Source organism: Chiloscyllium punctatum, chromosome 25, assembly GCF_047496795.1.
Source record: "Chiloscyllium punctatum isolate Juve2018m chromosome 25, sChiPun1.3, whole genome shotgun sequence".
Taxonomy (NCBI): Eukaryota; Metazoa; Chordata; class Chondrichthyes; order Orectolobiformes; family Hemiscylliidae; genus Chiloscyllium; species Chiloscyllium punctatum.
Window position 1 is genome coordinate 59,019,389 of NC_092763.1, and position 16,132 is coordinate 59,035,520.

The following is a 16,132-nucleotide window of genomic DNA, read 5'->3' on the forward strand; positions in this document are numbered from 1 at the left end:
TATCAATTATAGAAGACAATTTAATGAAGTTGATAGTTTAAGGACATATTTTTAAAGCTTTGCATGGGGAGTAAACTCAGATTAAAAAATTGGGAGTGGAGCCAACAGTGGATTGGTGCCAAACTAACTGATCTTTCGGGTATCTCCTGCAACCAAGCGAGTGCAAGTTATAGAGCTCTGTATTCTTTTGGACCCAATCAGGAAGGTTAAGAGGGGTACACTGGAAAGCCCTGACGTGTGAAACAACATCTGAAAGCACAATGTTAGTTTTCATGTGTGCTTATAACAGCTGGTTCTACCTCCCCCCCCACCTCTCTTAACTCTTCCATTGTTACTAAATCATCAGATGGTTTATCCAACATCCAGCACTGGATGAGCAGAGGTTTCCTCACATTACATAATGGGAATACTGAAGGCATTGTTGGACAGAGGATTAGGTAGCTAACAGGAAGCAGAAAGTGGGAATAATTGGATCATTTTTAGGTTAGCAAGCTGTAACTAACAGAGTACCACAAGGGTCAGGATTAGGTCTGCAACTATGGGAGTAAAATTTGCTGCTGACAACAAGATGGCTGTTAAGTAAGTTGTCAAGACAACATAAAGAGTTTTCAAAGAGATTGAGATAAATTGCTAAAATTTAGCAAATAGAGAAGAATGTGGGGCATTGCAAACTTTTCCTGTTTCACAAGAGAAAATGAAAAAGCAGCATATTATTTAAATGGAGAGAGAATGCAGAACTCAGCAGTACAGAAGGCTGTGGATGCCTTAGTACATAAATCACAAATAATTACTATAAGCAGGTACAGCAAGTGATTAGGAAGGCCAACAGAGTGTTGTTTATTGCAAAAGTGTAGAAGTGGCCAAGTGTTGCTACATCTGTTGTGGGACCTTAGTGAGACTGCAGCTGGAGTACTGTACAGTTTTAGCCTCCTTGCTTAAGGAAGGGCACAGTTGCATGAGGAGCAGTTCAGAATAGATGCACTTGACTGAGTTTTGGAATAAAGGGGTTGGCTCATGAAGAAAAGTTGAGTAAGTTGAGCTAAAAAATACTAAAAAGTAAGAAAATAGAGAGGTGATCTTTTTGAAACATATAAAGCCCTGAAAGAACTTGACAGGATGTTTCCCTTTTTGGGAGAGCTAGGGAACACAGCTTAACATTGGGTGCCTCCCATTTAAAATGGAAATTAAGGGAAAATATTTCTCTGAGGAAAGGTCACTAGTCTATGGAATTCTCTCCTGTAGAACGTAGTGGAGGCTGGCTCATTGAATATATTCCAGGCTAGGATTGATTTTTGTTCAGCATGGGAGTGGAAGGTTATTGGGAGTAATAGCGAAATGGAGTTGAGACCTCATTGAGATCAGCTATGAATTTACTGAAAGGCAGAGCAGGTCTAAAGAATGAAAGACCTTACTGCTGCTCCGGATGCTTCTGTTTTTAACATTGCACAAGCTTGCACACTAGAGAGAACACTCCAAGTGCAAACTGTCATCTCACAAAATGATTGATGATCAGTTCATTTTGAATATGCAACAGTGAGTTCATTATGTCTTTCTAGCATCTTGGTGGACAAGGTACCAGAACAGTTTAAGTTCAGGAATGATCAAACTTCAGGGAACTTTTGGAATAAGATTTATACTGAATTTATTTCTTTCCTTCCTGGCTGTCCTTTCTTGTTTTCCTGTTTTTTTTCTCTCTTAGGCATCTTTTCTTCCTTCTTCCAGCTACTTGCTTGTCAAATGTACCTTGGTCTACAAAATCAAATCTGCAGTCAGCTCCATTTATTTAGCTTTAGCGGTATTTCATTAATCAGATTATCTCATTTATCAGGATTATCAAACGCATGTAATATTAAGACAATAAAGTTTATTAAATAAATTAGGTAAAAACAAGGACTGCAGATGCTGGAAACTAGAGTCTAGATTAGAGTGGTGCTGGCAAAGCACAGCAGGTCAGGCAGCATCCGAGGAGCAGGAAAATCGACGTTTCGGGAAAAAGCCCTTCATCAGGAATAGAGGCAGGGTGCCTGCAGAGTGGAGAGATAAATGAGAAATAAATTTATTAAATAAATTAATGAACCACATGAGATCATTATAAATAGATTCTAGATACATTATACAGTCATAAGATAGTTACAGCACAAAAGGAAGCCATTTACTCCATCATGTCAATGCTGGTTCCTGGAAAGACGAACTCACCTAGTCGGATTTCCACCTCTTTTCATTGTAGTCCCATAAATTCTTTCGCTTCAAATAATTCTCCAATTCTCTTTTGAATGCCACACTTGAATCTGCTTCCATCACACTCTCAGCAGCATAAACCAGATTCCAATCACTGTGTGTAATATCAGGCAGAAGTTTCCTTTCCCTTGAGCAGGCTAAGCAATAGCAAGGAAGTTGGGAAACTACAACGAAATGAAAAAAATCAGATTCTTGCTGTTGGGAAAAAAAAATTTGAATTTCCCCCAAAGGTTTAAACAACAAGCTCAGAATTTTGTGAATGATTGATGACTGTCTTTATTCATGTATTGCATTGTTAACTAAACTTGCCTAATTTCTGAGCAACTCCCAAATTTCCTCTCCTTCCCTGACATGAAAGTTAGAGTGACTACCTGGCAGCAGTATCTTGCTGCTTGCCTCTTTTGTGCCTACAGTCAAATCTATCTTCATCACAATGTCTTTGTAGATACTTCCAGATACTATCATCTTCCATCCTCTATTAACTCAAGTGAGTATCATCAAGTTACCAGCTCATCACAACATTCTTGCTGCTTTCTGACCAACTCGCACACTATCTCAGCCTTTCAGGACATTATTTTGGAGCTTAGGGACACTTTTGACTTGCATGCTTCTGCCAGGTCGTTTTCCATATCGGGACACACAGGCATTTCATGTATCTTCATAACCCTCTTAGGGGCGGTCACCATCTGTGCCTTGCACTGCTTTTCAGTGTCTAGCCACTTCAGTGCTAAGGTACAGACTGTCAGCTTCTGTGGCTTGCATTGCTTTTTAGACCAGAGCAAGAGAAAGGTAACCTGTCATGGTTCAAAGCATCAAACAGTTAGCGGGGTGGATATGTTACTGAATGACATCATGTTTCATCAATATCACACCTGCAAAGTGAGCCAGAAGCTTACAGCAAGCAGATTGCATGTGCTTCAAACAAATGACTATGTCTGAAAGTCAAGGAGCAGTCCTTCATGGGCAAAGGGTGTCGATGGTCAGTCAGGGAATTATAATACAGTCACTCAATGGACTCATCCAATTACAGTTCAAGGAGTTGGCCATGGTCAGACAGGCACTTGGGCCAACCAGACTCCAGGTTTCCTTGTCCTTATTGCTCAGAATTTGATCCACAGACAATCCTATAGATCAAGCTATTACTTTTAAGGATCCAGAGGGGGTAAAAGTGGACTGTGCTCAACATGAAGATATTAGTGGAATAATCTGAGTATCTGACTTCAAGATTCCATCTAATCCCAAATAAATCTTGAGTATTAGTGCTGTTCATCCATACAAAGAAGGAACAGATGTATACAATATCATGTTTACTTCTTGGGAATTCTACACTCCTTTAATGAATTATGCATTGTCAAATTTAATTTAAGAGTTTTTAAAGTGAATTGATAGTTTTAAACAAGTCTCAGGACTCTTTCTTGTGAACTGAACCTAAAAGAGATCATAGAAAATTACACTTCTGCCATGGTTTACAGGACCAGGTAAAATTTTAAATGCCAATTTTGTTATTTTCAATACAATGTGATGAAGATATTGTTTTATAAAATTGCATTAATGGTGTAAAATTGAATAAACTTCATATGATTGCTAAGCAACAGTACAGTTAATTAAAGTGGTTGATGAATGCCACAAGCCTAAAATAGAAAAGTGTTCCATTTCTCCACTATAACATCCCTCAACTTGTTAGACAGAAACAAGTACCAACTTAATAATAAGACAAATATTTGATATTTAGTATATAGTAATAAAACTTACATTAGACCTGTCCTTCTTAATTTATTCTTTGCAAAATTACTTCCTTATGGAAGTTGTGTATTTTTGTTCTTGTTTCCATGCATTTGTAAATCTCATTGGATATTACTTTAGCTTAGCTTTCATAACTTTAAATGAGAGACAAAACATTTAAAAAGTAATCTTCTTATTCATTCACAATATACCGTCCAATTAGAAAAAAATACATTTTCTACAAATTACATTTGCAAATACAGTTGAATTAAATTGCTTCTTTAAGAAACATGAAAAAATTGTTTGGAAATCTATTTCTTAATTTTTTTTCATTTATTAGGCTATGGTTCAGAGCACACTTAACCAGTATCACCCCTCTGACCCCACATTTTAAATTTCCACACTTTTTAAAACTTTCCTGTCTAATTGAGTGGGCTAACAAACTACCTAAGTCTCTTCCAATTCTCCTTCTTATCATCAAGAAACTCACTTGATTGGCAATATAATTTAAGCTTGTATTGAATAAAAAGTCTAGATCACAGTGACATTATTTTCTGAGCAAGAGAAATTTGAATGCATCTGACCTATCCTTTCAAACACATCAGGTTATTTATTATTAATCTATCTACATATTTTATGATGGGAATTCAGTCAAAACTGTATTTATAACCTCATCATGATTTTCAGTTTTACAATGCCTGATTATAAAATAATCAACTTGTTTTTTGCTATTATATTAAGTTGTTTATATTTTGTATATCCTTTTGATGCTCACAACTTAAACTTGTGTTTCTTAGTCCTCAGCAGCAGAACAGAAGTGGCGTGTGTATTTTATAATTGTTAACACTAAACTGATTTGCAAAACTCAAATATTTATATAAAGCCCAGATCGATTAAGAATATTGTTTAATGTAAATTGCACTGATTTTCTTTTCAGATATGGTTTGTGGAAAATAAAAGCCTTTGTTATGGACTAAGCCAGACCACTCAAAACATTCTTAAGCAGGCAGCCAAGACCGTAAGTTTGCAATTTGTTTTGGTAAGTGTACAATGAAAATTACACAGAGTAAGTTAGCTAAGTTGACTACCAGGTTTTAAAACAGACAAAAATTTATTCACAAAATTACAGAATGAAACGCAAAGAGCAGAATATAGAATACCCTCATAACTCAGATTATCCCAAACTAGACTTAATTATGCTGTTCTGAATATACACAACAGTCCCAATAAACAAACCCCTTAAACACAGAGCAAAAAATTGAAACAAAGTCTTACAGGTTGAAGTTAGAAGGGCAGAAAGAGAGAGCGAGGGTTTAGCAGCCTGTTTCGATATAGCTCCACTGCTGAACTGCTAATTAAAATTCTGAACTAAATTGTTCAGCTAGAGAGCTGGCCACACCCCCTTGACTTATATAGGTTACTTCTAAAAGCATAAAAGCTTTGGCCTAATGTCTCATCTCTTTATGTATAAAAAAAAGGCCTTTTATCTCTGTACCAAACCAGTCGACTTGGAGCCTGAGTGGTTTACAACCCCGCTGAAAACTCTCAAGGATACAGAATCCTTGAGAAAAGAAACAGCTTTTAGAAAAAAAGACCAGCATTGTGACACCTCCCCCTTAACAAAAATTAACCATCACATCCAAAGATGGCTTCATTTTTAAAACCCTTCAAATGTGGGTTAGTAGTCTAAAACACACATGTACACAATACTAACTATACACATGCAAACATGAACAATCACATGTGAATTCAGGCTGTGTCACACCCACCACCGAACGCCTCCGTACCTCATTCAAGTCTCGATAACACATTGGCGGTCACGTTTTCACGACCTGCCACATGTACAATTGTCAAATTGAATGGCTGCAGCAACAAGCTCCTTCTAAACAATCTGGCATTTTTGTCCTTGAATTTTTCCACAAATGTCAATCGATTATGATTAGTGTATACGATTGTCTCAGATGTGTTGCTGGTAATATAAACACTGAAATGTTGTAATGCCAATATCAAGCTCACAGTCTCTTTCTCCACTGTTGAATATTTCTGTTGATGGATACTTAACTTGCTGGAAAAATACCCGATGGGTCTTTCTATCCCCTCGCCATCCTCCTGCAGGAGCACCGCACCGACACCCACATCACTAACATCAATTACCAACTTGAAAGGCATGTGCAATCCAGTGTAGCTAATACTGGGGCAGTGGTTAACACAGGCTTTAGGCGGTCAAATGCCTTTTGACAGTCTGCTGTCCACTGAAACATTTTGCCCTTTATTAACAATTCCGTGAGTGGAGCAGCCACACTGTTAAAATTTGGCACAAACTTTCAGTAAAATCCACTCAATCCCAAGAACCATAGTACTGCTCTTTTCATCAATGATCTGGGAAAATCTCCAATTACTTTCATTTTAGCATCCCATGGGGCCATTTGTCTGTGTAAAATTACATGGGCTTTGGCAAATTCACTTATAGCTAGGTTTACCACAAAGCCTACCTTCCAATGTTGATCAAAAAAGTCCAATACATGCTGTAAATGTTCTTTCCATAAGTTACTAAAAATCACCAGGTCATCAATGTATGCCATACAGTTCGATAATCTGGCAATGACCTAATTAGTTAGTCACTGAAATGTGGTGGAGCGTTTTTTATACCAAATCGCATGACTATGAACTGATATAGTCCATTTGGCATTACGAACGCCAACATCACTTTTGCTCTCTCTGACAGAGGTAGCTACCCCAGTAGCCTCTGAGCAAGTCCAACATGAAAATGTAAGTTGCTTGTCCCACCTTTTGTCCTCCAACTGTGGAATTGGATACGCATCAGTCTTTGTAATGGCGTTGATTTTGCAATAATCCACACATAACTGTTGGGTACCATCTGGCTTTGGCACCATGACTATGGGTGAGCTCTAGTCACTGTAACTCACATTGACTATACCATCTTGGAGCATGCATTCTATCTCCTTCTGAATCTGTGCCAACTTTAGAGGATTATGCCTATAAGGATGTTGCTTAATCAGAACAGCATCGCCTATATCTACATCATACACAATTAGGTTAATACTTCTCAGTTTACTTCCACATATCTCCCCATGTGATAGTAATAACTCTTTCAGGTCATTTCGTTTTCTTGTGGAAGTTAACTCAATAATTTATCCCAATTTTTTACAACTTCCTCATTGTCCAATTTGATTTGATGAATGTCCAATTCAGAATCCTCTGGACTTGGTTCTTCTCTCTGTGCTGTAATCATTAACACCTTCTCCTCTTGCTTTCCTTCCCTATCAAAATACCTTTTGAGCATAGTCACATGACACACTTTGTGAGATTTCTTCCTTATCAAGTAGTTCACCTCACTTAATTTCTTCTCGCTTTGATAAGGTCCACTAAAGCTTGCTTTAAAGGTTCACCTATTTCTGGAAGTTACACCAATACCTTATCCCCAATGGCAAAATTGAGAATTTTTGATTTCTGATCTGCTTCTTGATTCATTGTATGCTGTGATACTTTTAATTTTTGTCTAGCCAACCCTCCATTTCTATTTAATTATTCTCTAAAATCTAAGACCATAAGATGTAGGAGTGGAAATAAGGCCATTTGGCCCAATGAGTCCACTCTGCCATTCAATCATGGCTAATGGGCATTTCAATGCCACTTACTTGCATTCTCCTGTATCCCTTAATTTCTTGCGAGATTAAGAATTTATCAATCTCTGCCTTGAAGATATTTAATGTCCTGGCCTCCACTGCGCTCTGTGGCAATGAATTCTACAGGGTCACCACTCTCTGGCTGAAGAAATGTCTCCTCATTTCTGTTTTAAATTGACACCCTCTAATTCTAAGGCTGTGCCCACAGGTCCTAGTATACCCACCTGATGGAAACAACTTCCCATCATTCACCCTTTCTAAGCCATGCATTACCTTGTACGTTTCTATTGGATCTCCCCTCAACCTTCTAAACTCTAATGAATACAATCCCAGGATCCTCAGCCATTCATTGTATGTTAGGTCTACCATTCCGGGGATCATCTGTGTGAATCTCCATTGGACATGCTCCAGTGCCAGTATGTCCTTCCTGAGGTGTGGGGCCCAAAACTGGACACAGTACTCTAAATGGGGCCTAACCAGAACTTTATAAAGTCTCAGTAGCACATCGTTGCTTTTATATTGCAAGCCTCTTGAGATAAATGACAACATTACATTTGCTTTCTTAACCATGGACTCAATCTGCAAGTCAACCTTGACAGAATCCTGGACTAGCACTCTCAGATCCCTTTGTACTTTGGCTTTATGAATTTTCTGACTGTTTAGAAAGTAGTCCACGCCTGTATTCTTTTTTTCCAAAGTGCAAGACCTCGCATTGGCTCACATTGAATTTCATCAGCCATTTCTTGGACCACTCTCCTAAACTGTCTAAATCTTTCTGCAGCCTCCCCATCTCCTCAGAACTACCTGCCTGTCCACCTTACTTCATATCATCAGCGAACTTCACCAGAATGCCCCGATTCCCTTCATCCAGATCATTAATATATAAAGCGAACTGCTGCAGCCCCAACACTGAACCCTGCAGGACACCATTTGTCACGAGCTGCCATTCTGAAAATAACCTTTTGTCCCAACTTTCTGCCTTCTGTCAGACAGCCAATCCTCAATCCATGCCAGGAGCTCACTTCGAACACCATGGCCCCTCACCTTACTCAGCAGACTCCAGTGAGGCACCTTATCAAAAGCCTTTTGATAGTCTAGGTTGATAACATCCACTGGGTTTCCCTGGTCTAACCTACTTGTTACCTCTTCAAAGAATTGTAACAGGTTTGTCAGGCATGACCTCCCCTTACTAAATCCCCTTATTAAAATTTGACACGTAATCCAAATGGGTGATCTCTGAATTCTGATTTATTAATTTCTCCTTAATCAATTTTAACAGTCCTCTTACATCATACCCAAATATTAATTCAAATGGGCTGAATTTGGTCGATTTATTTAATGCATTTCTGTTCGCAAAAAGTACAAACGGAACTCCGTTATCCCAATCATCTGGATAGACCTGACCATCGGTATACAAGATAATAAGTAGAATAGATAGAGTCAATAGCCAGAGACTTTTCCCCAGAGCAGGATTGACTGGTATAAGGAGTCATAGTTTGAAGATATTAGGAGGAAGGTTTATAGGAGATGTCAGAGGTAGGTTCTTTACGCAGAGAGTTGTGAATGCATGGAATGCGTTGCCAGTGGTAGTGGTGGAAGCAGAGTTATTGGGGACATTTAAGCGACTACTGGACATGCACATGGATAGCAGTGAGTTGAGGGGTGCGTAGGTTAAGTTATTATATTTTACATTAGGATTAAAACTTGGCACAACATCATGGACCAAAGGGCCTGTTCTGTGCTGTACTTTTCTATGTTCTATGTATAAGACCTCAACGCGGTCTTTAGTGTTGGATGCCATCTCTCTAGCACTCCCTGCGATTCTGGATGGTACACAGTAGATTTGAATTGCTTTATTCCCAAATTATCCATAATCTCCTTGACTAGCTTGGATGTGAAGTTTGACTCTTGATCTGACTGGATCTCTATGGTAGTCCATATCTAGTTTAAAAAATTGCGTAATTTTTCTACAACCCTTTTTGCTGTGATATTGTATAATGGATTGCCTCTGGTAATCTAGTCAACACATCCATTATTTAATAAATATTTATTCCTACATTTTGTTTGAGGTAGGGGACCTACGCAAACTATCAAGACTCTTGTGAAATGTTCGTCAAATGCTGTAATAGATATTAAAGGTGCAGGTTTTATTACTGCCTGTGGTTTTCCGATTAGCTGAAATGTGTGACACATCTGTCAAAATTCAACTACCTCCTTATGTAGCCCAGGCCAGTAAAAATGTCTTTGTATTTTAGCGTGTGTTTTCCTCACTCTTAAATAACCTCCAAGTGGTAGCTCATGCTCCACTCGCAGCACCTCCTTTCTATACCCTACTGACAAAACAAGCTGATGAACTTCTGTCCATTTTTCATCTGCTTGAATATGTGATGGTCTCCATTTCCTCATTAAGGCATCATTTGTTAAGAAATAACACACAGTTTTAAGTTTTTATCTTTCTGTTGTAACTCAATAAGCTCAGCAGAGCTAAAGATACTTACATGTTTACCTATTTGCTACTGCTCTGTGCCACTTATTCGATCAAAAACAGTCTTTTATCAAGCTATTTCAGCTTCCTTATCTGTGCATTTTGATTTCTTCTGCTTCAGCTTTTGCCTCTGTGACCTCATTAAGACACAATCTGGGAAAATTTCCAAATAAGACTCCTGACTGAGTCTCCACTGGCTTTTCAACTCGGGTAGGCAGCATGCCTACCGATGAATCTGCTACATCACTTGTAAGACAAACTGTATTCCTGGAGCTGAGAGTTGTCCAGTACACCTACCACAAATTCTCTACTCTTCTCTGGATACTCCAGCCTCACTTTACATAATTGAGCACCTTTTGTCTCATCATGGATTCCTGTTACCAGTACCTTTTCTGGCAATAGACCCTTAAGAGTACATATCTTCTCATCCTTCAGCATCACAGACTAAGAAGATCCTATGTCCCTTAATGTTGCAACCTCTTTACCTGCTACTCCTGGACTATGTGAATAAGCTTTACCTTGGCATGTATATTTTTTAAGCAGATCTGGCACTTCCTCCTTAAACAACCTCTGATTCAGATTTCTAGCTTCTGCTGGGCTTTCTGTTACCATGCCAACAAAACCTCCAAGCTAGTCCTGTTTTCCTACATCTGGCTTTCTCCTAGCCCACCAACACTGTGATTTCATATGGCCCACTTTATTACAATGAAAGCACCAGAGCTTTTTAACTTCTTTGTCCCCTTCAAGGGTTTCCTTTTTACCCTGTGGTAAGTTCTCCTTATGATCTTCACTGAGATCTACCTTACCTTTTCCACATGAGGATTCCTCTTTGCCCCAGTTTCTATCCCTCATGCACGGAAATTGATTCTGGAAACCAAACTGTGTTTTATGGACCAGCTCATAATCATTGGTTACTTCAGCTGCTAACCATGCCATCTAACTCTCTGCTCTCTCACATGGGTTCACGCTGCTTCCGGCAGTGAATTTTTGAATTCCTCCAAAACAATTACCTCTCTAAGGGCATCGTAGGTTTGCTCTATTTTTCAAGCTCTTATCCATCTGTCAAAATTACTCTGTTTGATCCTTTCAAACTCAATATAGGTTTGACCAAGGTCCCTCCTTAGGTTCCTGGAAAGTTGTCTATAGGCTTCCAGTACAAGCTCATTTGCATTTAAGATGGCTTTTTCACCTCCTCAAACTCCCCAGATACCTAATCTGATAGTGATGCAAAGACCTCACCAGCCCTACCTACAAGTTTTGTTTGGATCACTGGCTCTTGACACTTTATACAAAAATTGTTTTTCAACATCTACTTCAAAACAATTCGAGATCAAAGAATATGTTAGATCAATACTTAAAATTCTAACAGTAACATGGAGAAAGCAATGTGAATTCTCTATTATTTTTGATTTGTAAAATGCTTCATCTGGAAAGTTGCTTTTGCATTAAAGAATTGCTTTAAGCAGTAACAAATTATAGCCATGCACCTTTACACATCTCATGTGTTCATATACATCATCAAACTTTTATCTTTGAAAATTGCAGTTTAATGTACAGTGATATTATAGATCATTGATGGTTACTATACCACAGAGGGTTTTACTGGAAGTTAGAAAATATTTCCTGTACATTTGACAGGGTGTTATTTTATTGAAAAATAACGCCTTGTCTTTAACTGGATTATACTGTTGCTGTTACTTGGAAGAAAACAATACTCTTCCTGTCAAATGATGTAATGTTACATGGCAAATCTTTTTGCTGATATGTCTAAAGATCCTTAACAATACATAAAGACAAAAATAGATTAAAATTGAAGAGGAATGCACTCACTAATTAGTAAAGTAAAGGTGTTAAGGAACAAAAGTGTTAGTCAACTAGGAAACCACTGTTTTTTTTTCAAATCAACAACAAGTTTGAAGTACCCATTATGATTTAATGCAATGAGTATGGGTTATTTGTCAGCTCATTTCAAAATAATTGCATCAACCAGTAATAAGGTAATGATAATTGCAGATTGACTCTTTATAGATTTTGAATTAAGTAGATCAGGTTTTCCTGAATGTCTTAAAATTGATTGCATTCCTCTGTAATGCTAATTTTGGATACGTTAAGAATACTTTAAGAAAATGTGCATTTTTGAGCTAATATACTTTAATGTTCACAGAATCTTGGAGAACTATGTTGCAGAAATAGTTCATTTGGGCCATTGTGTGTCCACCAGCTCGTTAAATGGGCAATAATACTAACGGCCAATCTCCTAGTTTTTCTTCATATCCTTACACATTATTTTTATCCAAATAGATATCCAATGATCTCTTGAATGAGAGGAAGTGTTAGATGCAGTTACAGTTGCAACATTTAAAAGACATTTGAATGGGTACATGATTAGGAAAGATTTAGAAGGATATGGGCCAAACACAGGCAAGTGGGGTTGGTTCATTTGGGAAAGTTGTTGGCATGGACAAGATGGACCAAAGGGTCTGCTTCCATGCTGTATGACTCTATGACTCTAAGTGCAACAAAAGAGACAGAACAGACTCAACTGCGAATGGGCCAGACCCTGGACTGACATCTCTGCAGCACTCTGCTAGGTAATATCATCAGTGAGTCTCTGGTGAAGCATTGGTATTCTGTGCCACTTGCTATTTATCTGTCTCAGTTTGTTGTGGTTGGTGATATCATTTCCAGGTCTATTTCTGAGCGGTTGGTAAATGGGATCCAAATCAACATGTTTGTTAATGGAATTCCAGATTGAATGCCAGGCCTCTAGGAATTCCTGTGTATGTCTTTGTTCAGCCTGTCCCAGAATGGATATATTGTCCCAGTTGAACTGCAGTACCTTTTTGTCTATGTGTATGGATACTATTGATAGTTAGTCATGTCTTTTGGTGGCTAGTTGGTGCTCATGTATCCTGGAGCTAGTTTCCCTCCTGTTTGACCAGACTATTCCGGCCCTGAGGCATCATGGTAGCCCATAAACCTACCACCAAACTGAAACAGCTCCTAATAATTCAAAGGTTCCCATACCATAAACCAGCAGAACAAATGTCATTTGAATTGAATTTTTGGTCACGTGTACCAAGGCACAGTGAAAAGCTTTGTCTTGCAAGCAATACAGGCAGATCACATAGGTAAATAGAATAGATAAGTAAATAATAGGTAAACAGCAGCAAAAAACAAAACACAGGTATAGGCGAATGCTAAGAGTTTGTGAGTCCATTCAATATTCTAACAACAGTAGGGTAGTAAATATTTTGAAATCAGCTGGTGCATATGTTCAGGCTTCTGTCCCTTCTCCCAATGGTAGAGGTTGTAGAAAATTATTGCCAGAATGGGATGGATCTTTGAGAATGCTGGCGGCCTTTCCTTGGCAGCAGGCCTGGTAGATGGATTATATAGATGGGAGGTTGGTCTTTATGATTGTCCGGGCCGAGTTCACCACTCTCTGTTTCCATCTCCGATCTTGAGTGGCATAGTGGCCATGCCAGGTAGTGATACATCCACACAGAATGCTCTCGATGGCGCACCTATAAAAGTTGGCAAGGGTATCTGCCGTCATTCCAAATTTCCTCAGCTGCCTGAGGAAGAAGAAACGTTGTTGGGCCTTTGTAACCAATGTGTCCACATGAAGAGTCCAAGAAAGCTTGTTGTTGATGACCACTCCCAGGAGCTTGAAACTCTCCACCTCGTTCCACCTCTGTGCTGTTAATGTGTAGGGGGGCATGAGTAACATCCCACCTAAAGTCAATAATGAGTTCCTTGGTTTTGCCGGCATTGAGTACTGGGTTGTTCTCAGTGCACCATTTTTCCAGATCTTCCAACTCCCGTCGGTAGTCGGTTTTGTCACCATCTGAGATTTGACCGACTATTGTGGTGTCATTAGCTAACTTGTAAATGGCATTAGTCTGGTATTTAGCGATGCAGTAATGGGTATACAGTGAGTACAGTAGGGGGCTGAGTATGCACCCCTGGGGGCTCCAGTGTTGACTGCTAGTGAGGATGAAAAATTGTCCCCAGTCTTCACTGATTGTGGCCTGTGGGTCAGGAAACTGAGGATCCAGTTGCAGAGAGCAGGGCTTGGTCCGAGATCAGTAAATTTAGTAATCAGTCTTGATGGGATAATAGTGTTGAAGGCTGAATTGTAGACAATGAATAGGATTCTTACATAGCTGTTCTTGGTGTCAAGATGTTCTAGGCAGGAGTGAAGGGCAAATGACATGGCATCTGACGTGGATTTTTTGGTTATACACAAAATACCCTGCAAGCACTGCAATAAACATTACATTGGGCAATGTTTTATGAACTCAGGGGCACCAGCTTAAATGTGATTAAATAACTCCATAGAGTTTGAACCTGGGGCCAGTTTGATTACTATGAGCATATGATTCAGCAAATTGCATCTAATTGGCAACATCACCTAAACACTGTTTCAATAAACAAAAGCATATGAACAATAGCAAGCTGTGAAATATTGTTACTTAGGGGCTTTTTCCAACAGTTTAGAAGGGGTGAGTTCATCACTGAGCTACTAGGAGCCTGTCCTAGCATTTGCCTTGACCTCAAAATGCAGGTATATAAATGGGCACTTTACATATTTTCATGATGTTGCCAATTGATCTAATGCACAAAGTGGTAAGAGGTGTAATACAAGAATGCATTTGCTAAAGTGTAGTTTTGAAATCCAGATGTTTCTGCAACCACCACAAAATTTACAGAGAGACATACTGCCACAATTTGATGGCTGCACTAAATGAGCAACAGAGTGGGCCTCCTGGTGTTCATTTTCCTGCAGTGAATCATATGAGCTACAATAATGCGTTCTCAGTCATCAATTTAATTGTTGCAACTTACTCACTTGTGATATAATACATCTATTAATATGAATATCTCTTTAGGGTTAATACCAGTTTTGGCAGAGATGCAAAAGTGGTAGTATCAGATGGGTGCCCATTATACATCCTACTTGATTATATTTTCCATTAAAGTCATGATACAGGCAGTCAATATAGCGTACACCAAGTCAAAAGTTATTCCTCTCTGACTCCTAAATGATTTCAAGCATATTAAGTAATGAATTTTTTAATGATGATATTTGCAAGTACACTTGGAGATTTTTAACAGCTTTCCCATTGACTAATACTGTCTTTTTTCCTGGTGGTGAATCAGTAAAAATTTATTTCCTTCAGGAGTTGAAGTGACAAAAAGATACAAGGTTCCCTCCTGTTTTCTGACACAAAATCAAGCCTCGGGACATGTCACATTGCATTTGTAATGGCTGACGTAAAGACATAAGAAAGAGGAACAAGGAGGGCTTTTCAACCTTTTGAGTTCACTCACATATTCAGAAAGCAAATGGCTGATCTTCTCCATCCACTTTCCTGCATTATCCCCATATCCCTCAATTCCTTTAGTTCACAAAATTCAATCAAACTGTATCTTGAATTTACTCAGTACTGAGCAACCATCACCATCACTATCTGGGGTAGAGAATTCCAAAGACTTCCAATCATTTGTGTAGAAACAATTGTTGCTTCGTTAGTCCTAACTGGTCAATCATTTATCTTAAGGCTGTGATTCCCTTGTTCATCCCCAGTGAGAGGTAGGTGGCATCACTGGAACAGGTGCAAGGGAGACAAAGAAACTCGGAGAATGAAATGGAGTCTGCAGGAAGCAGAGTCAAGTAAATGTAGTTTAGATAATTATAGAAGTCAGTGGATTTGAAAATGGATATTAATGGATAGCATATTCCCAGAAGTGTAAACAGTGAAGTCAAGGAAGTGAAGGAGAGAATCAGAGATGGACAGAGACAGACTCCCCTTCACCAGATCATTAATTTCCTTGTTCTCATTGGACTTTTAGTTGCCTGCCATTTCAACACTTTTTTGTGTTGGCTGTGAGGATAACAGATACCAAGTGTCAAAATGTCTCTGCCTTTCCCTTATTTCCTTTATTCAAATATTTCTCTCTAGATTGCACACATTTTTTTCTGTTTCATTAGCAATCTTTTGGCCATCTTTTGCTGGATTCCAAAGGTCTCTCA

At 38.7% G+C, this 16,132-nt stretch overlaps 1 long non-coding RNA gene across 1 annotated transcript; it reads right to left on the reverse strand.

The window, feature by feature from the left end:
• Positions 1-1,897: 1,897 nt before the first annotated feature.
• On the reverse strand, positions 1,898-5,300 carry LOC140495667 (uncharacterized). The gene is made up of 3 exons (XR_011964068.1): positions 5,236-5,300; positions 2,197-2,402; positions 1,898-2,024 (listed from the first exon to the last, which is right to left on the reverse strand). It is a non-coding gene; the product is annotated as an uncharacterized lncRNA (long non-coding RNA).
• Positions 5,301-16,132: the final 10,832 nt, after the last annotated feature.